Source organism: Anomaloglossus baeobatrachus, chromosome 3 (assembly GCF_048569485.1).
Source record: "Anomaloglossus baeobatrachus isolate aAnoBae1 chromosome 3, aAnoBae1.hap1, whole genome shotgun sequence".
Lineage (NCBI taxonomy): Eukaryota > Metazoa > Chordata > Amphibia > Anura > Aromobatidae > Anomaloglossus > Anomaloglossus baeobatrachus.
The window spans coordinates 128,043,755-128,070,756 of NC_134355.1; the positions used below are offsets into that span (position 1 = coordinate 128,043,755).

General features: G+C 43.8%; 1 protein-coding gene across 2 annotated transcripts in view; it reads left to right on the forward strand.

The window, feature by feature from the left end:
- Nucleotides 1–3,559: 3,559 nt before the first annotated feature.
- Nucleotides 3,560–27,002, forward strand: part of SLC8A1 (solute carrier family 8 member A1) — a 446,495-nt gene continuing 423,052 nt past the window's right edge. The window contains exon 1 of one of the 2 annotated variants that reach the window (XM_075339431.1): nt 3,560–3,898. The gene's annotated coding sequence lies outside the window, so the exon portion shown is untranslated. The remainder of the gene's footprint in view (nt 3,899–27,002) is intronic. The other variant, XM_075339430.1, reaches the window with a different exon arrangement.

Here is a 27,002-nt window from a genome sequence, read left to right on the forward strand (position 1 = left end):
GTTCTGCTCATGGGGAAGTAGTACAGGCATTCAGAGCCTTGGTCCGTGCAGTCTTTCTAAAGATAGCCAGTCCAGTTGTCAAGAGTACCCACTGACCCTCTTATACCCATAGTCGTAACTATGCATACCTAAGCTACTGTAATACCATGCACAAGAGATAAGCGACATATCTAATCATGATAACTACAGGGGGTGAAATAAATATTGAACACATCTAAGTAAAATATTTCTAAAGGGGCTATTGACATGAATTTCTCACCAGATGTTGGTAACAACCCATCCAATCCACACAGGCAAAGAAATCAAACTATAGATGTCCATAAATTAAGTTATGAGTAATAATGAGAAATGACACAGAGAACAAATATTGAACACATGAAAAAAGAGAGGTGGAAAGAGCCATAGAAAGTCATGACACCAGCTGAAAATGATCACTAGTTAAAGAGTAATCCTCCCACTTAGTGAAAAATAATATCAGTTGGTCCAACCAATGGTCCATAAAAAGGCAATACCAAGAGTCACACAAAAAACATATCATGATTGGTTAAACCAGTGAGCTGTCTCAAGACATCCGCAACCTTATTGTTGCAAAACATACTGATGGCATTGGTTATACAAGAATTTGTAAACTACTGAGAGTTCCAGTGAGAACTGTTGAGGCCATAATCTGGTGGTGGAAAGAACATAATTTCGCCATATACTGAACAAAGACCTGGAATCAACCTCCATGACCTGTATGCACTCTCACCATGCAAGATTCCATGGCTGAACAAAAAGCATGTTCAAGTGAGTTTAACATTTCCTTAACAACATTAAGACATGCCTGTGAAATCTTGGAAGAATGTAGTATAATGAGATGAGACCAAAATTGAACTCTTTGGATACCATAATACACACTATGTTTGGAGGTCTAAAGTGAAGTTTGGCGTTTGGAACTTCCAGGTGTGGGACTTTTTCTCAGCATATGGAATAGACAAACTTCATATACTGTAATTGAGGGAAGGATATATGAACAAATATACCTACTGTATATATTCTTGATAAATATCTGCTGCCATCTACCAGGCTGATGAAAATTTAACAAGGGTGGGGACATTTCTGCAAGGCAATGATTCCAAACTTACAGCCAAGGAAACTTGGTTTCACAGAAAGAAAATACTTTAAAGCTGCTAGAATGGCTCAGCCAATCACCTGACCTGAATCCAATAGAAAATTTATGGAAGGAACTAAAGCTCAGAATTTATAGAAGAAGCCCACAGAACCTTCAGGATTTGAAGAGTGTTTTTGTGGTAGAATGGCCCAAAATACTACCTGAGCAATACATGCAACTAGTTTCCTCATACAGGAGCTGTCTTGAAGCTGTTATCACCAACAAAGACTTTTGTTTGAAGTTTTAAATACAGTAACATATTCAATACTTTACCCATGTGTCATTTCTCATTATTACACATAACTTAAAGAGTTTGTCCACTACTTTAACATTGATAGCCTACCCTTAGCATAGGTTATCAATGTCTGATCAGTGTCTGATTGGCTGGGGTTCAACACCCGGCATCTTCGCTGTTTTCTGTTCTGGTGGCGATAGCAGGAAGCCAGAAATGCTCAGTTCCAAGGCTGCCCTGTTAACTGATAGTGGCCGTGGCCAGGAACTGCACATTCACGGCACAGTGGCTCAGTGGTGAGCACTGCAGTCTTGCAGCGCTGGGGTCTTGGGTTCAAATCCCACCAAGGACACCATCTGCAAGGAGTTTGTATGTTCTCCCCGTGTTTGCGTGGGTTTCCTCCGGGTACTCCGGTTTCCTCCCACACTCCAAAGACATACAGATAGGGACTCTAGATTGTGAGCCCCAATGGGGACAGTGTTGCCAATGTATGTAAAGCACGGTGGAATTAATAGCGCTATATAAATGAATAAAATTATTATTATTCACCTCCCATTCAAATCAATAGGAGGTGGATGTGCAGTACCTGAACGGAGCTGCTGTCAGAAGAAGGGGCAGCTCCAGAACTGAGCATTTCTGGCCACTTGCTGCCACTGCCGCCACTGGGAACAGCTGATTGGCAGAAGTACCAGGAGTTGAACCCCGGCAGATCGGACATTGATGAACTACCCTAAGGATAGGCCATCAGTGTTATAGTAGTGGACAACCTCTTTAATTTATATGCTTCTATGGTTGGATTCCTTTGTCTGTGTGGATTGGATAGGTTGTTACCGACATCTGGTGAGTAATTCATGTTAATAGCACCTTTAAGCTATGTGCACATGTTGCCTTTTTGTGAGGATTTTCTGCACATAAAATAGCATGTTTTGGCAGGAAAAATGCGGCAGAAATGTTTGCATTGTTATTGCATTTCCATGTTTTTCATATGTTTTTTTCATGCTTTTTTCATCTATTCTTTTAGTCATGATGTTTGCAGGGGTTTAGGCGCTGTACCCCCGTGATTGCCACTGGGTCTCTGACTGATGTGACAGCCGGGCTCTCACAGCCCGGAGTGGTGCCCACGCTGCTCCTAGCTGTTTAACCCCCTGAATGCTGTGATCAATGCGATCGCAGCATTCAGGAGGCAGGAAGAGGAATTGCTTCCTCTCCCTGGCGATCGGGTCCCTGTAATGTGATCACAGGGACCTGATCGCTGCCGTAGCAACCCTAGGTCGTCACCATGAAGACCACGGGTTTCTGAGCTACAGAGAGCCTCACACACCATGCTGTATATATGATGTGTGAGGTGAAGTGCTGCGATATAATCCCCTGTAGTGATAAAGCATTGCAGGGGATTATAGAAACGCAGAAAATAAACGCAGAAACAATTCACACACTGTTTATTTTTTGAGCAACAAAATCTGCAAGAAAAAAAAAAGAAGCCACATGTGCACAGCGAGTCAGGATTCTCATACACTTTGCTGGGATGCTTTTATTGCAAGGAAAAAGGGAGCAAAAAAGCAACGTGTGCACAAGGCCTTAGAAATATATTTATATAGAAATTTGGTGACGTGTCCAATACTTGTTTCACCCGCTGTATACTACATTCCTAATTGAAGGTATTTACTAATATTATTATTATTATTATTACACCTACTGCATATTGGGATAGGATCTTGGAGATGGGAATGACCCTTTAAGTAAAGCACTACTCATCCTTAAAGGGGTAGAGAATGACTCTCCTCATTTATTGTCACCTACCGACCCCATCTGGATCCAGTCACTCTCAGGTGTCATGCACAGTGAATATGTTTTATATAGCCAGGTCCTTGCACAAGGTTTTGTTCTGTCTGGACACTCCTTTTAGTCTTTAGTGCGGATTTCACTGTATATGTCTGCCAGTATCTCTCTTCTGGGCTGATGTGAGCCCCCTCTAGGTTTAGGGTCCCTTTAATGGGATAGGAATGTTCCTCACAGATGTGGAGTGAGTTATGGCTCACAGCGGGCACAGGAGACTGTTAGTTTTCTTCTTTTACAAAAACTGCTGAAATGTGAGGGAAACTGGAAGTTGGAGTAATGGTGGAAGTGTGATCAATGGGGTGGGAGTGTCTGGATGGTGATAAGAGGCTGGCTCCCAGCCATGATGCACTGCAAAGCCTGAGTCCCTCACTCACAAAGCAGAGGAAATCGGAAAATATTCCCAAGCAGCGCAGACAGCTGCGGGAAAGCAGGGAGGGAGACACAGCACTCCAGAGGATACAGGGAAGTGTGAGGAGGAGGATGAGGAGGGCAGCAGTGTGAGTGTGCGCCGTGTGAGTGTGCCTCCTCTGCTGCGGCGCTGCATGGCATTCTCTGCAAGGATTCGCTCTCTTCCCCTTCTGGTCAAGGCGGCTTCTTCCTGATCTGGACCTATTTAAGGTGGATGTGAGGGCAGCTTCTCCTGTCAGCTGTGGCACACACCCTGGGCTGCACACAAGGTATGCCATGCACGGCGAGGTGCCATCACTGGGCAGGACGTGAGATGGGTGCAGGAGTGGAGACTGTTCCGCTGCCTCCCATCATGGAGCAAGGCTCTGCAGACTAACGATCCCCTGCCCGCCCGGACCCGGCACTCTGCTCATGCCCCTGCCCGGACCTGGCACCCTCCTATGCCCCTGCCCGGACCTTGCACCCTCCTATGCCCCTGCCCGGACCTGGCACCCTCCTATGCCCCTGCCCGGACCAGGCACCCTCCTATGCCCCTGCCCGGACCTGGCACCCTGCTATGCCCCTGCCCGCACCTGGCACCCTCCTGTGCCCCTGCCCGCACCTGGCACCCTCCTGTGCCCCTGCCCGGACCAGGCATCCTCCTATGCCCCTGCCCGGACCTGGCACCCTGCTATGCCCCTGCCCGGACCTGGCACCCTCCTATGCCCCTGCCCGCACCTGGCACCCTCCTGTGCCCCTGCCCGGACCAGGCATCCTCCTATGCCCCTGCCCGCACCTGGCATCCTCCTGTGCCCCTGCCCGGACCAGGCATCCTCCTATGCCCCTGCCCAGACCTGGCACCCTCCTGTGCCCCTGCCCGGACCTGGTACCCTCCTATGCCCCTGCTCGAACCTGGCACCTTTCTATGCCCATGCCCGGACCTGGCACCCTCCTATGCCCCTGCCCAGACCTGGCACCCTCCTGTGCCCCTGCCCGGACCTGGCACCCTCCTGTGCCCCTGCCCGGACCTGGCACCCTCCTATGCCCCTTCCCGGACCTGGCACCTTTCTATGCCCATGCCCGGACCTGGCACCCTCCTATGCCCCTCTCCAGACTTGGCACCCTCCTATGCCCCTCTCCAGACCTGGCACCTTCCTATGCCCCTGCCTGGTGTTTGAGGTTTGTGGTTCATTGGTACATCAGTGTCCACGTTACTGCAGCATTGGGATCCCCCTAACTTTCAGGCAAAGCACATTGTAGTGTGCTCAGGTCTGGGTGGTATTCTCCAGTGATATATAGTGTTATCCAAGGTGATCTAGGGTGTTATATATATATATATATATATATATAGTCATCTATAGTATTTTATACAGTGATCTATTCAATAATGCAGTGATTTATTGTATAATACACACTAATCTGTAATATTATACACAGTGATCTATAGTATATAGTGATTTATAGTATTACACACAGTGATCTATTCTATTACACAGCTATCTATACTTTATACTTTATTATATGAAGGCTATTCTCCATTTCTGTAAAGTGTTATATGTGTATGTGTCTTATTCCCCATATCTATATGATGTAGTGTATGATATGTATGCGCTAATCTTCATAGCTATCTAGTATTATACAGTGATATATACTATTTCACACACGTGTCTTATTCTCCATAGCTATATACCATTATATTGTATATGAATGTGCTGTTCTTCATATTCAATTACCAGACGGTGCATCATACAGCAGCATCCCACTGTGATATATAGATTTATGTGCATGTGCTCTATTCTCCATATTCAGACTGTATATTGGATGTATATATACAATGCATATGTATTATCAATATATTCCATCCAATCATCCATGCTACTATATTCTGCATTATATATATATATATATATATATATATATATATATATATATATATATACACACACACACACGTATAAGGCTATGTTCACATCTCCCTTTGTATTGCCACCTAGCACATGCTTGGTTGGGCACTGCCAGTCTTTGGTGGGGTGATGGAGCCTTATGTGCCAGTTTCCATTGTTGCCATTTGTATATTTGCTTATTCTCTACATTTGTATCCTTCTGATCCCCACTGTTTGATGATGGGAGTATACCCGGCTGCAGACTAGGTCCCACATGTAGAGTAACCGGTAGTAGTCCAATCATGCATGGGACGGAATGGTTAACCCCTGTAATGCCAGTTGCCCGCAGTGCGTTGCTGGCTGTCCCCACCCCCAGCAATGGAAGGGTTAGGTCCCCCTCCCACCATAGGTTGTGTGAGTTGGAGAGATGGATTTGTAGCTTTGATGCCTCAGTAGGAGGAGGTGAGGAGTGTGTGCTCCCTGGGGGGATAATGTGCATGTCTGCTGTGGCTGGAGGTGGGTTATTCTGACTGGAGACATGTGTCCCTGATCCTCTGTCCTCCCTCCCTTCCTCTTGGTGGCATGCTGGGTGGCAGGTAGTGACAGTACTGCAGGAGATGGGCAGCCATAGGGTTAGCTCCATGCTGCAGCCTCCATCCACATGGAGAAGTGCGGACACTGGGGTCTCCCAGATGAATGGCTGATCATAGAGCCCCCACTGTGGATCCCTCACCTCACCCTGGTGTTGTGCTCTCTGTTTTCACCTTTATCTCTCCTCATTAGTATAATTCTTAACCTGTTGCTTGCCACAGAAAACTGCAGTGCTCAGCAAGGAGTGGCAGGGGGTATAGAGGAGTGGGCTTTATCCTCATATTCCTCCTTTGATTCCTTTTAATGTGTTTGTACTGAGATGATAATCTGATTTAATGGGCAAATCAGGCTAAAATGAGTGACATTTGGATTCCCATGATCATCCATGGGAATGGCGCTCTTCAGAAGATGGATGTTTTGAATATTTTTAGCTGTCACTTACTCTGATGGATGACGGTTCTTTATAATGAACAGATAACAGCCAGAAATTGGTGGCAGAACGCACATCTAACATCTAACTGTACAGTATTCTACTAGTGGAGAGCATGTGTGGGATCAATGGCAGCTCCGGCATATGGTGCATCCCAGCATCGTAGTGGGGCTTTCCTTCCAGTAGCACGTATGGCTCCTCTGTGCGGACTACATCCCCCAGCAGGGCACTGCCTCATGTCCTGATTTCCCAGCACAGTGACCGAGGTGGAATTCATTCATTTCTGCATGTGTCAAACAGCACATTTCTCAATCCCCGGGCACAGCTGTTGCTTACACCCTATTATCATCTCCTCTGACTTACACTCATTTCCGATACCTCACTCTTGTTTTAGCCATTTTATAATCATTGAATGTAGCAATTCTTATATTCTGTCAATATTTAATGTTATGTATTTGTAGTAGCTCATTGGTGATCACTGTTTACTGGGAAATCAGGATTTGTTCTGTTATTGGTCCTCGTATTATATAGTAATATACTTGAGCATTGCAGTCCTCCTTGGCACATTGTAAGGTAATCCATTCAATGCAGAAAACCACAAGTGACATGTCTAAGCACACGTGGAGAAGTGTGGACCAAGCCCTGTAATACTGCAGATTCCCACAGTATGGATCTATCTATCTATCCATCTATCTATCTATCTATCTATCTATCTATCTATCTATCTATCTCTCTCCATCCATCATCCATCCATCCATCTGCTATCAATCCATCCATCCATCTACTATTTATCCATCTATATATCCATCTGTCTATCCATCCATCTACTATCTATTCATTCATCCATCCATCCATCCATCCATGCATCCATCTACAATCTATCTCTCTCTCTCTGTCTATCTATCCATCCATCATCCATCCATCCATCCATCCATCTGCTATCAATCCATCCTTCCATCCATCTACTATTTATCCATCTATCTATCCATCTGTCTATCCATCCATCTACTATCTATTCATTCATTCATCCATCCATCCATCTACTATCTATCTCTCTATCTATCCATCCATCCATCTACTATCTATTCATTCAGTCATCCATCCATCCATCCATCCATCCATCCATCTATCTATCCATCTGTCTATCCATCCATCATCCATCCATCCATCTATCTACAATCTATCTCTCTATCTATCTATCTATCTATCCATCCATCCATCCATCCATCCATCCATCTGCTATCAATCCATGCATCTACTATTTAACCATCTATCCATCCATCTACTATCTATTCATTCATTCATTCATTCATCCATCCATCCATCCATCCATCCATCCATCTGCTACCAATCCATCCATCCATCTACTATCTATCCACCTATCTATCCATCTGTCTATCCATCATCTAGTATCTATTCATTCATTCATTCATTCATTCATTCATCCATTCATCCTTTTACTATCTATCTATCTATCTATCTATCCCTCTATCTATCTATCTATCTATCTATCTATCTATCCCTCTATCCCTCTATCTATCTATCTATCTATCTATCTATCTATCTATCTATCTGTCATGAAAGCATTAGAAATTCTATGACTATCTCCTCTATGTGTAGAAACAGCCTTGTGTGCTAATGGTTTAGCATTACTAAACTACATGGGGAAGTGCCGCTATATTATAGTGATTATAATCTATGGCAAGTAAACCTAGCAGATGCTGGTGATAGTCAATGAATTGTCATATGCATCTCTCTGTCTATACAATTAGTACACTGAAGCATATAGGAGAAGACAGGTTTGCCGGGTGTACAATGCTGGAGGCTGCAGCAGTAATATCTCCTGCATACATTCCATTACATGTGATTTATACACTATGCAGAGTCATTTTCTCCCAGGTTCCGAATCCTCACCATTGACCCCCCCCCCAAAAAAATAAAAAAATAAGAAGTGCATAAATGTGACATTGTATCCATGTAAAACTGATTGCTGCGTTTGCTGGAGGATGGTAAAATAGGAAATGACCTTGTCTCTTTGAGTTTAGTAAAAGAAGAACGAAACAGGGTTTGGCATATGGGAGACGGGGAGGTCTGAGCTCACCATAGTGTTTCTGCTTTAAAAGGAGAAGTGAAATCAGAGAAGCTGATATTCAACGTGTGAACAGAAGCCGTCTCAATGTGATTTTGGGGGAGCTGTGAAATATGTAAATGGCTTCGTCAGAGCGGAAGGAGACTTGAACTCTAGTGTCCCCTATTGGAAGTAGCAATGCCAAAAGTTAATATCAACCCTGTAACAAACCTTACCCTATGATTTAGGATATAATCCAAACCATAATCTAAATTTGCAGAACTAGTGTTTCAGGGTATTGCCCCCTCATCAGTGCAAAGTATGAGATCTGATGTGGCTAAGTGAGAGGAAGTCTGGGACCTAAGGGGTCAGATATGGTATGCCAGTATGAGGAGACAAACACCTTGCAATGCTTTGGGAAATTAAATATGCAAATTGCCTCTTCAGAGAGGAAGAGGCCTTGAACTGTAGTGCCACCTATTGGAAGTAGGAATTAGTGATGTTTCCGTCTCGACCGATCCAACACAAAGAGCTGGCTCCCTGTTGTGATTGATGGGAGTCAGGACTCCAGTGAGAGCCAGTAAATTCTTTTAATGGTTCTCACTGGGGTAAAATTTGGGCGTTCAGCAGATGAAACTCCGCCCACCTGAGCAATACCCCACTCACTCAACAATTCAATTGGCCAGATGCAATTGGTCAGGTTCGGTGGATGGGCGGGGTTTCAGCTGCATTAACTACATCAGCTTCCCCATCCCCTCCTCTCAGAAGGCTTTGAACAAGATTTTGGTGCGTATCAGTGGCAATATTTACCTGTTCATTTAGAAAAGAATTTGTTGGTTTGGTTCATCCCAAAGGTGTCTTATGAGGTTGAGATCAGGACTATGAGCCTCAGCACTCGGGGACCCCAGGACCCCATTCTACGAGTCTTTACGTGGTCTGCACCTCGTGGCTTAGTTGCTGTGGTTTTCAGTAATATCAGTCGTAGTTATTTAATATTTAGGAGAGAAGACATTTCAGGTATTGACTTGTTACACTGTAGACGTCCTGTTATAGGACCATGTTAGTATCGGTGAGCTCTACAGAATAACCCATTTTTTCTGAAATGCTAGTAATGGCAGATGGCATGGTAAGAGGCAATCCATACACTAAATGAAAAACCTGAATTCAATATTTCAGACATAGGCCCCAATACATTTGAGCTTATGGTGTAATATATATATGTACTGCTCATAAAAGATTAGGAATGTTTGGTTTTCCGATTAAATCAATGTAAAACATAGAAAGTTCATTCTACTCATATATACTTATATACTACTACATATATACTTATATACTAAATATACTACCTATATTATGAAAGTAGGGCATTTATGTAGAAGCCTGTGATGGGGATAGCCTCATCTCAAACAATTCATTGAAACAAAAGCTAACAACAGTGGTGGGTATACCTCCCCCCCCTCCAAAAACAAAAATTGTCAATGTCTCTCAATAACCTGTCATGTGCCCTTGAGCATCACTTAAAGCTTGAAAATGACGTCTCATGCTGCTAACAAGTTATTGTCTGCGGAGGCATGGCATCCCACTCTTCTTGAAGGGCGGCTCACAGGTCTCTGAGTTTCTGAGGTACAGATTTATGAGCCTCTATCCAACGACTCAGCTAATCCCATAGATTTTCTCTGGGATTCAGGTCTGGAGAAAGTGCAGGACACTCCATTTGAGGTACCCAAGTCTCCAGCAGCCGTTCCCTAATAATGCAGCCTCAATGAGCTAGAGTATTTCCACGAAGATAAAATTAGGTCTGTGTTCATACAGAGGCACAATGACTGAATTAGTTATGTTATTCAAGTAATAGGGGCTGTCACTGTACCATTCACAAAATGTAAGGCCGTTCTGTATTGTCTATACACACCTGCCCACACTGTAACATTACCACCACCAAAGGCTCGTCTGGTGACAACAGTGGATGATGCATAGCTCTCTCATTAACATTTCCATTATTGTTTGTGACCATCATTTCTGCTCAGTGTGAATCGACTTTCATCAGTGTTCAGCACTAAGGCCTACTGGTCCTTCATCCATTGTAGATGCTCCCTGGCTCATGCAAGACAATGACGCCTGTGCCTGGTGGTGTGATCAGGTACCTTGCAGGTTGTGTAGCATGCAGACCATTTTGATGTAAACAGTCTTGAATGGTCTGATGTGACACTTGGGTGTCGCTCACCTCCCTTAACAAAAGGAGTCCCAGAGAGCGGTCATTTAACATTTCTACCTTTGGAACTCAGAGATGGGTCGAATGACCTGAAGGATTTTAGCTAACATCCTTTGTTGAGGTGGATCAACACAATTCCCCCCTGCAGATTCCTCAGGAAATGTCCACATTTACAAATGAAAGGTTGCTAATTGGAGCCATCAGAGTTGTCAGTTTGGACTAAGGGGTACTTTGCACACTACGACATCGCAAGCCGATGCTTGCGATGCCGAGTGCGATAGTCCCCGCCCCCTGTTGCAGCAGCGATATCTTGTGATAGCTGCCGTAGCGAACATTATTGCTACAGCAGCTTCACACGCACTCACCTGCCCTGCGACGTCGCTCTGGACGGCGACCCGCCTCCTTCCTAAGGGGGCGGGTCGTGCGGCGTCACAGCGATGTCACACGGCAGGCGGCCAATAGAAGCGGAGGGGCGGAGATGAGCTGGACGTAAACATCCCGCCCACCTCCTTCCTTCCGCATAGCCGGCGTGAGCCGCGGTGACGCAGGTAAGCTGATGTTCCTCGCTTCTGCGGCTTCTCACACAGCGACGTGTGCTGCTGCAGGGGAACGAGGAACAACATCGTACCATCGCTGCAGCGAAATTATGAAAATGTCGGACACTACACCGATGATACGATTACGACGATTTTGCGCTTGTTAATCGTATCAAAAAGGATTTACACACTACGATATCGACAGCGACGCCGGATGTGCGTCACTTTCGATTTGACCCCACCGACATCGCAGCTGCGATGTCGTAATGTGCAAAGTACCCCTAAGGGTCATTTGACCCTCTTTTGGGACTTCAGGGGGGAGCTCGAAATTTCTGGGACTTCTAGTGTTAAATATGCCTGGAGTTGTGTGGCATTCATAATCTGGTTCAAAAGGGTATTGTTCACAATGAAGCGGTCATCAGTGTGGGATATCTCCAAAGGACATCCACTTCTATGCCTTTCTGTGACTCTTCCAGTCTCTGTTTCTCTGTTGCTACCTGCTGATGACACTCTGGGACACTCTAAGCTCAGTGGCCACTTCTGTCTGAGAACATCCTGCTTGAAGTCTCACAATGGCGCGGTTCTGTTGATCAATTGGTAGGTGTTGTCTTGGTCTCAACATGTTAAAATGTGAATAGCATGATGAGGAGGACTGTTTTAATACCAATAATAATTGAACCCCGAAATTTATTGGGCAATTCATGGATAAAACACCAGTTGTGAATTTAGCCATCATGCCCCTTGTTAGAGAGCAACAAATTGTGCAAAAAATCCTGAAACATTGAACAGTTGGACATGTGCATCCAAAAGTTTAGAGAAGGTCTCGTTAAGTTCAGGTAAGAGGGCACTTTAGAGTCATCCTGAAAAGCCAAGTATCCCTAACTTTTTGTGAGTAGTGTGTGTATATATTTATATATATATATATATATATATATATATATATATATATATATATATATATAATATATAAAGCTGAATGTGTGTATGTATGTTTGTATGTGTGTGTGTATGTCCAGGATTGGCATCTGCACCGTCGCAGCTACAGACACAAAATTTTGCACACTCACACGTCTGGACCCCCGAGAGTGTCATAGGCTGTTGTGAGGCGAAATTTTAACCCCGCGCACTCCAATTTACCAATCAATTTTGCCCCTATCTACATAATGGGGAAAAAGTGAAACGAAAAGTGTATCCGCACCGTCGCATTTACAATCACGAAATTTTGCACAGACACCTCATGTGACCCAGGGAACGTCGTAGACTATGTTTTGACAGGAAAATGTAACCCCGCGCTTTACAGTTACTCTCCAAAAAACATGCCTTCATTAAAGTAAATGGAGCCTGGAACTACAGGTTATTAGTAGGAGCTGTAATTGGTTGCACAAAATACATTCAAAAAAGAGACAGACAGAGACAGGCAGACAGGGAAAGAGACAGACCTGGAAAGAGACAGACCTGGAAAGAGACAGATGGAGCACATTACTTGGCCAATTTAGTTAAATCTGTGTGGAATATCTGTGGTGTTGAAATATATGTTGTGTAATGCTTCTATTAGCTTAGTTTTTGCCTTTTGATAATTACATTTCTATCTATTTGTTTTGTGTTTTTTATGTGCAGAATACATTTTTGTGAATACATTCTATTTTGTTAACAACAGTTATTAACCTGGGCGAAGTCAGGTAGTACAGCTAGTATGTATGTATATATATATATATATATATATATATATATATATATATATATATATACCGTATATAAACAAAATAATCCATGCAGTGCACTATAGTGTCAAATTTTGAATTTGGCATTCCTGACCATTATATAGCACTGAATATAAGCTTACTGACCCATCTGACTTTGGTGATTGCTTCTTCTTTCAGTTATCAATACCCTACAAATGCTAGAAATGTATCTGACCTCTGCTGGCCAGTATCTGTAATTATCTCTGTTCACAGTTCTTTTGCTAAGCTAGTAATTAAATTGCATAGCGCATGTGCCCACGGGAGATCATACCTGTGGACTTTTCTGCAGGTATTTCCGCAGGTTCACGCAGTAGCTCCACGGGATCTGAAGCTATCCATTGCTGCATTATTTCTGTGGAATTATTGCGGTAAACCTGTGGAAACAGTGCAGATTTAGTGTGGAGTTGCTGCAGAATTACCGCCCCGGTATCTCCATAGTGGAAAGGCAGGAATTCCACAGATAATTCCGCATGAATAAGTGACAAGCAGTTACGTGCAACTGCGGGAAATCCGCAGCATTTTCCGCAGCCGCAAATACCGCAGCATGGATACAGCACTCCCCAAATCCCATAGGATAACATAAGGAGTGTCTGTATTTGCGTAAACCTGCGGATTTATCTGGAAAATCTAGAAAATCTGCGGGTTTTCCACAGCGAAATCCGCAGTTACTTACTGGCCTTAAAGCTCATGCCTCCTCTTTCTGCTGGCAGTGAATTATTTACTAGTTTAATATAGTGAATATCTGGGGAGCTGCTGCGGTAGGATCCCAAAGCATTGCAGTATTATTTACAGGGATCGGGGGGGAGGTAGATGCCACCAACATGCGCCTCTGCCTCGTCCAGTGGATTTAGACGCAGAGCTATGGTAGCAAACTGTATACGCCTCAGATGAAAGAAAAGCTAGCCCTGTGCGCACTAGAAAAAGGAATTTTCTTAAGAAAATTCCGGAGGCTCAGTAAGATTTTCGCACCTGCGGGAAAATGCCGCACCGAAATCCGCATCCAAATCCGTATACGGTTTGTTGCGTTTTGCTGTGGATTTGGATGCAGATTTGGTGCGGAAATGCCGCAGCCAGCGTCGGACTGGCTACTGGAGGAATCTCCAGTAATACCAGGCCAGGCCACGGTTACCTGCACTGAACTCCGGAGCTCCCACCTGAGCTCTGGAGAGCAGCCTAGATTAAACTGCGAGCGCCGAGTGATTGATTACCCGGCGACTGCAGCCTAGACTAAACTGCGAGCGCTGAGTGATTGATTCCCCAGCGATTGCCGTTTAGTTCAGGCCGGGCTGATCTCCAGAGCTCAAGTGACAGCTCCGGAGATCAGCGCGGCCTCTCTACAGCTGTCACCTGAGATCTGGAGATCAGCCTGGCCTGAACTAAACTGCAATCGCCGGGGAATCAATCACTCGGCGCTCGCAGTTTAGTCTAGGCTGCACTCGAGCTCAGGTGACAGCTCCAGAGTTCAGTGCAGGTAACTGAATCCAGGCCTGGCATTACTGGAGATTCCTCCGGTAGCCAGTCCCGCAGCTACCTGCGGAAAAGAAGTGACATGCAAAACATGCAGATGTCAAAATCCGCCTAGTGCGCACAGCTTTTTTTCCCCATAGGATTTGCTGGTGAATCACTGCAGAGATGTTATGAACATTTTCTGCAGTGAAACATGCAGCAAAACCGCAGGAAATCCGCGGGAAATTCCGTCTAGTGCGCACAAGGCCGACTCCAAAATTTAAATTTTCCAATGACCTGTTTTCTTTTGCACAGAATTGCTCAGCTCTGCGTCCTTGCCCAGCACAGCTCTGCTCCATTTCTTTATCCCTGTAGCTTTTCTGTTTGTTTCAGCCATTTATGAGTTCTACAGTCAGTTCTTGGACGTTCTGCAGCTGAGAGTGTATGCAGCCGATGGGGAGGGTGACTTAACATGGGATGAATTTTAGTTTGGCTCCGTGGATAAAGTGGAGGGAGACAAGCGTAAGACGTATGTTGGATTTCTTTTGCGCCCCTTAGGATGCAAGATTAGTTGCTGTGCAACAAGCGGAGTGTATTTAGTGTGTCATACTCCTGACTCCTTCTATGTGAAAAACAGACATTCTTCTTGTAAATTACGACTGGAGACCAAACACAGGGACTCCCTCTTTATATAACAGTTTTTAGACATAAGCAGGGCAGGATGTGCGGGTGTTAATCTGGAACATGTGTTTGCTTTTTTAGAAGTTGTATTTATTTCACCATGCCAACTGTGCAGAAACGAAAAATTCCCAAATTTGGTGTCTACCGATATTATATATACAACTGGGCATTTGACATCAATGATTTATTTTATCTCATCGTATCGGGATTGGACCCCCTAGTGGTAGAAGCATGCACTAGCCCTTCAATAATTCGGGCTAAAGGGCCTGTTACACACTACGATATATCTAGCGATATGTCGTCGGGGTTACATCGTTAGTGAATCACATCCGGCCTTGTTTGACATATCGTAGTGTGTGACAGCTACGAGCAACTGTGAACGAGCAAAATTACTCACCTTATCGTTGCTCGTTAACACGTCGCTCATTTTCAAAAAATCGAATGTCCTTCTGTGCTCCGGTTGTTCATCGTTCCTGAGGCAGCACACATCGTTCCGTGTGACACCCCGGGAACGATGACCCGCAGCTTACCTGCGGCCGCCTGCAATGAGGAAGGAAGGAGGTGGGCGGGATGTTACGTCCCGCTCATCTCCACCTCTCCGCTTCTATTGGCCGGCCGCTGTGTGACGTCGCTGTGACGCCGAACGTCCCTCCCCCTTCAGGAAGTGGATGTTCGCCGCCCACAGCGAGGTCGTGCAGGAGGTAAGTACGTGTGACGGGGGTTAACGACTTTGTGCGCCACAGGCAACAAATTGCCCATGTTGCACAAACGATGGGGGCGGGTGCGATCGCACATGTGATCGCACAATAAATCGCCTCATGTAAAGCAGCCTTTAGGCTATACTTGACTTTTTTTTTAGCATTATGGATTGATTTTTAGTAAAAATTAGCAGCTGCAGTACACAAGAATTCCTACAATTCACTATCATACATCATACATTATCATACATCGATAATTTTAATCAGTAGCACTACAAAACGTTTCCATGTGTTTAGAAAAATAGATAGTGGATTTCTTTAAAGGGAATCTGTCACCACTTTTTACCATTTTTGTTAATATGGGCACACATGTTATAGAAAGCTGAAAAAATCCATACCTTTATGTCTCATATCAGATGCCTTGTTGTGAATAAATCATATTTTATCACTTTATGTAAATGAGCTCTTCCAGGCTATGGGGCGGACGCTGCCTGGAAGATAACTCCACCTCCAGAGATGATTTTAAATAGAAGGAGTGTTACCGTGTGAGACAAGTAACTGATACAGAACAGGAAAAATGAAATTTGTCATCTTGCAAACACATTTTTTGCAGCTCTCTGAGCCCTGCTTTATTGCAACGATATTGCAACCCTGTCTGCCTGTGAGATGGAGGCTGAAGCTGAGAGGAGCCTGCAGAAGTGTCAGTTATAATCACACACAGCTCTGCAGGGAGAGCAGAGAGCGGCCATCACACATCACACTGGTAACGCCCCTATTATTTTATATTATCTCTGGAGGCGGAGTTATCTTCCAGGCAGCATGTGCCCCATAGCCTGAAAGAGCTCATTTACATAAAGTGATTAAAGATGATATCTCAACGACAAGGCATCTGATATGAGAATTAAAGGCATGGCTTTTTTTTTAGCATTCAATAACCCGACTGTCCATATTAATAGTTTAAAAAGGTCAAAGTGGTGACAGATTCCCTTTAAGAGCATTTGTGACCAGATTTCACAATACAAACTATGTATTATTAGATAGATCTCTTATGACTGATCAATCAGATGTACAAACGAAGAAAATCCACATCAAAATGTCTGTGCACTGTGTGCAGAATTGTTCGCAGTATTGTATTGTATTTTTATGATTAAAGAGAACCTGTCGCCAGGTTTTTGCTATTGAAAACATCATGCTGTAGTGAAAGAGAGCCCGACAATGCTGTGTCACTTGCTGTGTTTTGTTTTGATTTTTTCCAATACAGTCAGTGTTTTATCAGCAGGATATTATCACTATGGGACTAGGTGTTTCTTGCTCGCTAGTCCAACTCCACCTCTACCACTGATTAACAGCTTTCTGTCACTTATAATATACATATAAAGCTGCCAATTAGCTGTGTGGGTGGGTTATATACAGCTCAACATATGAGCTCTGCCAGATCTGCAACAGAGAAAACTGTGATTTCATCCTAACTGCAGCATCCAGTAAACTAAGTGATACATCATTGGAATCAGGGTCTCTGCCCTAACATCATGCTGCAGTCAGATTACATAGCAAAAAACAGCTGACAGATTGCCTTTAATCTTATTATTGAACACCTTCAATCAAAAAGATTAACAAACCTTAATATTTAAGAAACTAAAAATAAAAGTGATGTTTTTTCTTCCTTAGAATATCTGTGTCTGCAGAATTTTATGCAGCTAAATGAAAAACGTTTCCCAACTCAATTGTTTATTTTCATCTGTTAATGTGAGAACAACAACAAAACAACCTAAAATGTTCAAAAATACAATTCTGATATTTAAAAAACAACAAATCAGTGACCAATATGGCCGCCCATCTTTTCAATAACAGACATACACCTTCCAGTCAGAGAGTCTGTCAGTTTTTCAATCTGTTGATGATGAACTTTTTGGGCAGCGCCATCACAGCCTCCCAAAAACTGATCAGAGAGGTGACTGCTTTCCTTCACGGTACATGTCCTTTTAAGAGTCCACAAGTTCTCAATAGGGTTTAGGTCGGGTGAGGAAGGGACAATGTAATTATACTTTCAATTCTTTCATCTTTAAGGGGCCTTTACTGGCAGCTGAGCAGTTGAGTACATCGATACATGCAATGGAGCAGTGTCATGGTTTTCTTGAAAGACGCAGACTTTTTTCTGTACCACTGCTTGACGAAAGTGTCTTCTAAAAACTGGCGGTAGGTCTGGGACTAGATTTTGGGTCTACCTTCAAACCAACAGGCTCCTCTTTAGTAAGCTCACCAATAGCAATACCCAGTGTCGGACTGGCTACCTTAGGAACCTCCGGTAATACCAGGCCTGGCCGCGGTTACCTGTACTGAATTCCAGAGCTCTCACCTGAGCTCTCACCTGAGCTCTCACCTGAGCTCTCACCTGAGCTCCGGAGTGCAGCCTGGAATGAACTCGGGGTTTGCAGGACTGAACTTAAAGTGCCAAATGATTCCACAGCGATTGTGGTTCAGTTCATGGCAGCTGTGGACAGGCTGGGCTGAACTCCAAAGCTCTCACCTGAGCTCCTGCAAACCCGAGTTCAGTCCAGGCTGCACTCCGTAGCTCAGGTGAGAGCTCTGGAGTTTAGTGCAGGTAACCGCAGCCAGGCCTGGTATTACTGGAGGTTCTTCCAATAGCCAGTCCGATTCTGGCAGTACCCCACCTTCACCTTAGTTGCATCTGAGTCGAAGTGGCAGTCTGAGCCCATTACTGATCCGGCCATCTGGTCCACAATAGGTCTTTCTCAACTGTTCAGTCCATAAATGATTGTAAAACCTGTCTTCAGATATTTCTTGGCCCAGGCTTGACGTTTCAACTTCTGTGTCTTGTTCAGCGGTGGTCAGATTTCAGCCTCCTCTTCCTCGGCGGTGTCTCTTAGCCCTAAACACCTTGCACTCTGGGCCTCCAAGGAGGTTGTAGTTCTGGAATATGACAGCACTGGGGGATAATGAGCTCCTGATTACAAGTCTGCTTTCAATGTGTAGCCCTAATGTTTAAAGCATGGGGGAGGGACAAAGTAACATCCTTATGGCTCATTCACACCGTTTTATTTATCAGACAGACGATTCTATGAGGCAGTGCTGATCAGTGTTTTTTTTTTATCATACCAATTTGCATGAGGAAAAATCACGCAAACTGGACGCTTCTCACCCAATGAAGTCTATGAGTGTGTGGAAAACATTGGACTTCACTCAGAGGACATCTGAGTGCAGTCTGATTTTTGTGTACACACACAATGGAGAAATTTTGTCCTCCATCTTCTTCTCACGTGTGCTATGATTCTTTCATCCATGCGGATTATATCGCATTGCATTAAGTGGACATTCTGATCAGAGTTTGATCGGAGTGTTATTAGCAAAATCAACCTGATTTTCTTGGATCAGAAAATATACATTCTGGTACGCATGACCTACGTTTTCATACGTACCGGAGACACGGACATACACAGACCCATTAAAATCAACGGGTCTGCACACACATCAGTGTTTTCACAAGGATCATGTGTCTGTATGGAGCACACACGACCGTTTTTCTACGGCAGCACTGATGTCACACGCACCACACACCGATGTGATCCATGTGACATCAGTGTGACACATACCGGAGAAAACACAAGTCTTTGAAATAAAATGATTTTCTACACTCACCTGTTTCTATCGCTGCTGTCACTTACTTCCCAGCCCGCTCATTATGCTCATGAATATTCACTGCACCGCAGACCCAGAAGCAGCATCATCGGAGACATCAGTACCTGGGGACAGGTGAGTATAGAAGTTTCTGCTCTCCATGTGCTATCATGGATAGTACATGGTGAACACTAGTGTGCCAAAATCATGGCACACGGATGGGACATACACACCTTCAACACGACCGTGCAAAACACAAACGTTTTTCATGGATGTGTGAAGGGGGCCCTAGACTGAGACTTATGAGGTAAATATCAGATCACCTCAGGGTTCAAGGGGTTGTCAGGTGAAAACAAGTTATCACCTATCCATTACATAGCATGTCCTTTCATGTGCTTACATGTACAGTATATAAGTGGTCACATACAGCCTTCAAGTGCTGAGCTGTACATTGCTAATACACAACAATGGGCATGATTTTTGCAAAGCAGAAGTAAGACGGCAGCTTCAGGATCAGAAGAAAGGCGAAGTGAAGGAGCTGCTGATAGCAACCCGTCAGATTCAATTCTAAGCAACAGGAAAATGTGGCAGTGATTTGATTGCGAGTCTTAGACATCTACTTTTTCTTTGCCCTAGTTTTTGTACCTCCCGCTCCCGGTTGTGAGAAGACAACATCTGCAGGTTGGCAACTATTGTGCTCGACTGCAACGTTTCAGTAAAGAAAGTTGTTAAATATTTAATATGTAGATGCCACATTGTGTCTATGGCATACAGCACCGGTTCAAAGCGAAAGGCAGCATAATTTGGGTTAATTGTGATTTGCTTTTTCAATTTCGAATGTCAGGATAATCATAATTCACTTAGAAAAAAAATAGTTTTCTCTCTATTACTTCTGTTTCTTACCATCTCCCTGTCTAGAACATGAATGTCACCTTGGAAAGACATTATTATAGAAGTATAATTCACCACTTGTCACGCATCAGTAACAAAATATCTACTGGAAAGCAGAACTTCGCACATTGCAGGCTGTAAATTCATGGCACATCCCTTCTCTGCCCAAACCAAAGCCATTTCCATTTCTCCAAAGAGCCCATTTCCATAATTCATGATCGTAAGGCCTCCTGAACATAGACATTTTATGACACCATGAACATGAATGGGATTTTCTAAATTCTTTTTGTGTGCCATTGTGAAAAAAAAAAGTTTTAGGCTTAGCTATTGATATTTCAAATTGAAGAATGCCCTGAATGTAGTCTGACTCCTGATAATTGTAATGACTGGTATCAGTCCTGCCGATGGTTCTGTTACAAAGTAACCCAAAGCTGCCGGGATCATCGCTCGTGCACTCGTTATGGCTTTGTGCAACCTCCGAGTGCTATGGCGCTATAACATGGCACTGACATCAATCTATAAGGCTCTAGCGTATTGCCATCTGTCTCTAGCGTTATGCGCCATCACTAACCGTATGTCGATTGCTTCTAGATGTATCTCCATAATACGAGTGTGTGTTACTTTGCAGTGAGGTCCCATATAGACTCAGTCTGCTGTTTATATTGAGACCTAGAAAAAGCTAAACATTTTATATTCAGGAATTTTTTCTTGCAATGTTTCAGGCATTGAATTATTCATTGTAGATTTAGCAAACAGCCCACAAGGGACAGCAGTACCTGACACACTTGACTTCACTATAAGTCAGGTTCAGCTGACTCTGCAGTCTGGGGAAGAACTATGGGGTTAATTTTAGGTAATAAACATGTGGCTAATTTGCATATGACAATAAAATGTTCAAACAAGCGAATCTGTAAGTGAAAGTAAATAAATACAAACACCGAAAAAATCCTTCATTTGAAATAAAAGTCAAAGAAACACTCTCTTTCACCATTTTATTAACCCCCAATTATTTATTTTCACTTACAGAGTAGTAATGGGAGGGGGTCTCATAGACTCCTCCTATTGCTAATCTAAGGGTTACTGGCAACTGTGAGCTGTGAATATCCCCTTATTCCCACCGCACCAGGGCAATCGGAAAGTGCTGGGATTGTCGCATATAATGGATGCAACAATTCTGGGCAGCTGCAGGCTGCTATTTTTAGGCTGGGGGTGCCAATAACCATGGTTATCCCCAGCCTGAGAATTCCAGCCCCCAGCTGTCAGGCTTTATCTTAGCTGGGTATCAAATTGGGGGGGGGGGGAACCACATGCCAGGTTTTTAAATTATTTATTTTGATACACAGCCAAGACAAGTGCACCGCTGGGGGCTGCAGCCCGTAGCCGTAGGCTTTATCTGTGCTGAGTACCATAATATGGGGGACCCTATGCCAAATATTTTATTTACTTATTTTTATACTACTATAGATGCACATAGCGTCTGTGTTTGGAAGCAGTCAGCTGACGTGCTGCCACTCAGGGTGGGGGCGCGCCTGACTGCAACCAGTGAAAAGTACCGTGTTAGCCTTTTGAAAAATTATTGAATGTTCTCAGTGAGAGGAACAAAATGTTACCGTGTTAGCCAGTTGAAAAATTATTGACTGCAACCAATCACAGACACTGGTGGGTGAGGAAAACAGTGCACATGCAATGAAGGTAATGAGCTGCTCTAGAAGTGAATGAGTGGTCTCGGGAGCAGGTTTAGCTGCGCTGGAGCCTCGGTAACGGCTGTGGAGTCGGTAAGCCAAACCTTCGACTCCAACTCCTCAATTTCTCTTGCACCGACTCCGACTCCGACTCCTACATATATTGCTTATAGTTAGGTGAAAAATTTATTGTAGTACATGAACAGGTGTATGTGAACATCAGACATTTAATAATTTTTATGATAGAATAATCAAGATATTTGGATAGAACATAAAATATATTTATTGGATACAACTTTAGAACAAAAAAAAATAATAAATTGTAAATATGTAATACACTATGTAATATACAGTAGATTACATATATATCTTGTGTGTATGTATATAATATAGTATATATTACATAGTGTATTACATATTTACAATTTATTAGTTTTTGGTGTTCTAAAGTTGTATTCCAATAAATATATTTTATGTTCTATCTAAATATCTTGATTTTTGTATCATAAAAATGATTAAAATGTCTGATGTTCATATTGTACTACAATACATTTTTCACTTAAATATAAGCAATATACTAAATGTTATTATTTAGTATGTTTTTGTTGAAAACTGTTTTTTGCCACTTACATAGTGTATTACATAGTGTTATATATAACACTATGTAATACACTATGTAAGTGGCAAAAAACAGTTTTCAACAAAAATATACCGTACTAAATAACATTTGTGCAGTCCATGAATTTGTTGTTTGGATCCTCACAAACAATGAGCAGTCAGTTTGTGTGGCCTTTTTCTAATCTGCTTTTGCTATTTAAAGCATTATTTATGAGCTCAAAAACCTTTCAGGGGATGCGGTTTTTTAAAATGCTGATCTGCTTTTGCAGCTGACAAACGTATCCTCAAAAAACGCAGCAACAACGCTGTGTGAATGTAGCCTTAGATCAGGAATAGAACAGACATTTATAGGACATTTCATAAGTTTCCCAAATTCCTATGAAAAAATATTCAGCACATTCTGCATTGCACTACTGTCCCCAATTCATTATATATTTTAGGAGTCGGAGTCGGTGCATTTTATACCGACTCCGACTCTACCAAAATGAGCTCCGACTCGGACTCCACAGCCCTTATTACCCGCTTGTTCATATACCCCTAGCCCTTCTACCACCATTTTCAATCGCTGGTTTCTGGTCCACATAGACTTATATGGGGATCCGCGTCTGGCCAGATATCCGGACCCAATTTTTTTTTAACCCGGTTAGACCCTCCGGTCCCATTTATCTGCAAGTCCGCCAATCACTAATCTTTAGACAATCTTCATTCTGAAATGTTATAGGTCATACCTTTGGACTCATCTGGTCCTACTATAAGACACTTAAGGGGGCTTTACACGCTACGATATCGTTAATGTTTTATCGTCGGGGTCACTTTGTTAGTGACGCACATCCGGCGTCATTAATGATATCGCAGCGTGTGACACTGACCTGTGACCTTAAGTGACTGCAAAAATGGTGAAAATCGTTCACCATGGAGAGGTCGTCCCAAACTCAAAAATCGGTAAGGGTTGTTTTGCGTTGTGGTTCATCGCTCCAGCGGCAGCAGACATCGCTATGTGTGACACCGCAGGAGCGAGGAACGTCTCCTTACCTACCGCCGGCCGCAATGCGAAAGGAAGAGGTGGGCGGGATGTTTACATCACGCTCAGCTCCGCCCCTCCGCTTTGATTGGCCGGCCGCTTAGTGACGTTGCGGTGACGTCGCTTTGATGCCGAACGTCCCTCCCCCTTGAAGGAGGGATTGTTCGGCAGTCACAGCGACGCTGCCGACCAGGTAAGTGCGTGTGATGCTGCCATAGCGATAATGTTCGCTACGGCAGCGATCACAAACAATCGCATGCGCGACGGGTGCGGGTACTTACACGCTCGCTATCGCTAGAAATTGCTAGCAACATCGCTACCGTGTAAAGCCCCCTTTAGTTCTGGATTGTGGCACATAGACAACTCCTTGTGAAGCTATAGTTAAGGACTGTATAATGCAGAAAGTGTCAGACACCGGATCATAAGAGATCAGTTATACTCAAACAAGAACATCGGTTATCTGTTACCTACCGATTTATGGAGCTAATTCAAGGCTGATTATTTGTACTGTATTTCTGGGCATTTCTGGTGACCTAGAATATAAGTATATGCATTATGTGAGCAATCCAACAGGCAAACCCCCACTGATAACACATGTATGGTATATACTGTATATTTTTGATGCCTAAGTGCAGCTTACTTTAGAGATATAATTAATGCAGGGCAGGCTTTTCAGTTCCAGCTCTTGTCCTGCCCGGCATCTTTACGTTAGTACTAAACCATTTGAATGGATCACTGTGTTCCCTTCTTTGATTACAGCTCCATACATTTGGTAGCTATTGGTCTTGCCTGATATTCCAGTACAGTCCAATCACTTGAAAGGGATAAATCTGTTGTAAATACTTGTACTTCTATACATATAAAGTTCTAGCTGGTAAGGGTGACACGGTGGCTCAGTGGTTAGCACTGCAGTGTTGCAGAGCTGGGGTCCTGGGTTTTAATCTCACCATCTGCAAGACGTTTGTATGTTTTCCCCATGTTTGCGTGGGATTCCTCCCACACTCCAAAGACATGCAGATAGGGAGTTTAGATTGTGATCCCCAATGGGGACAGTGTTCCTGATGTATGTTATAGTAAAATAAAGATTTCTTTTTTTTACCTGGTAAACAATGAAGGAGATGAGACATTTGATGGAGTGCTGTAGTAAGACTAACCCCCACAATTTTTTTGACTCAAAAAATGATTTTACATGTTAGTGGTTACCTTTAGTTAATAAAATTGCACTAAGTTTCTGTCTGTAATTTCCATTCCTTTATTTCTTTTCAGACTCACTGATATGCAGATTGCAATCTAATCCAGATTTCAGATTTTTGTCTGGAGAGAGTGTCTCTCCCAGTAATATAGGCTGGATGTGAGTCTGTGTGTGTGTTCAGGGTGTTTAGGATTTCTACAGCTTATGTCATACAGCTTCTATCCTGCAATTTCCTATTCATGTGCTTTTCCTGTAGCCTACATGTGTGACTTTCATTCTTCACCTTTCTGTGGGGATCTGTACAAACCCCTCACCAAATCTCTAGTATTGTGAGAAGGGAGAGGGAGAGCAGAAAGAGCCAACAGAAGCAGGACGTCTTACGGATTTGTAACACTTTTTGCAAAAGCATTCAACTCGATAAAGGACTCACACCCATTCTGCAGCAACAAAATATTAGACATTTTTAAAAAAATTTGTTGTCAGGTTTTTGCTACTTCATCTGAGCATGGTGGGGCAGAGTTCTGATTCCAGCAATGTGTCGCTTAGTTTACCGAATGCAGCAATTGTGATAAAATTACAGTTTTCTCGGCTGCAGATCAAGCAGAGCTCAGAATGCTGAGCCCTGAATAACCCCGCCCACACCAATGATTGACAGCTTTCTGTGTACACTGTGCATTGACAGAAACCATCTAATCAGTGGTAGGGTTAGGGGTTACACAGAAGAAGTTTACTAGGAGGCACACATTCTCTTTCCTGTAGTGATAACTTCCTACTGATAAAGCACAGATTGTATTGAAACAACAATACACAGCCCAGTAAGTGACACATTGCTCTAATCCAAGTCTCAGCCTCTACATCATGTTGTTGTCCCACTGTACAAAGGGCTAGTAAGACATAAGACATAGTACAGTGAATTCCCCACTAGGTGGCAGCAGAGTAGTGAAGGAGAGTCAAAGTAACACTGTAACAGAAAGTCAGCTGAAGTACAGCAGAGAAACTCCAGCAGGCAGTTCACAGGCGAACCACCAGGGGGCAATAGAGTAGTCAAACAGTCAGCTTCTAGCCAGGAAAGTCAAGTCACTGCAAAGGGAGGCTCAAAATCAAGTCATAAAACAGAACCGAATCGGAAGCCGGGAGATCAGGTATGCAGAGGGGAACACAAACAACAGACATGAGCGGTAAGTCAGGGACTGGGACAGATGGATGAACAGGGGAGGGTACAGGTCAGGGCGTGGTAACAAGGACTCAGATCAAACAGGAAATCTTACCAGAGCAAGTCACAGGCTGCAGAGCAAAACTACAATCAGCACAGGAATGCAAGTGCACAGGCCAGACACAGCATCTCCCGAAACCAGAACGAGGCCGACGGGAGTCAACCCCAGACACGACCAGGCCGGGTCTGGGAAACCCCAGAGTACAGAATACCGGTCCCAGACCATGACAGTTGTGCTCAGATTACATACCAAAAACCTGCTGACAAATTATCATTAATGAAGACTATTTAGAAAGCTGCTTAATCTTGCATTAAGGAAGCAAATATAGCCCTTATCTTTGGCAGATTCTAACTAAAAACATCTAATATTTTGTATAGATAGCTATATAAATAGGAGTTAAGGCCCCGTTACACGAAACGACGTATCTAATGATATATCGCCGGGGTCACGGATTCCGTGATGCACATCCGGCGTCGTTAGCGACGTCGTTGTGTGTAACAGCTCCGAGTGAGTGTTAACAATCAAAAATACCTTATCATTGATCGTTGACATGGCGTTCATTTTCATAAAATCGTTGCTGTTGCAGGACGCTGGTTGTTCGTCGTTCCTGCGGCAGCACACATCGCTATCTGTGACACCGCAGGAACGACGAACATCACCGTATCTGCGGCCGCCCACAATGAGGAAGGAAGGAGGTGGGTGGAATGTTACACCCGCTCATCTCCGCCCCTCCGCTTCTATTGGGCGGCCGTTAAGTGACGCCGCTGTGACGCCGCACGATCCGCCCCCTTAGAAAGGAGGTGGTTCGCCGGCCACAGCAACGTCGCTAGGCAGGTAAGTCCCGTGTGACAGGTCC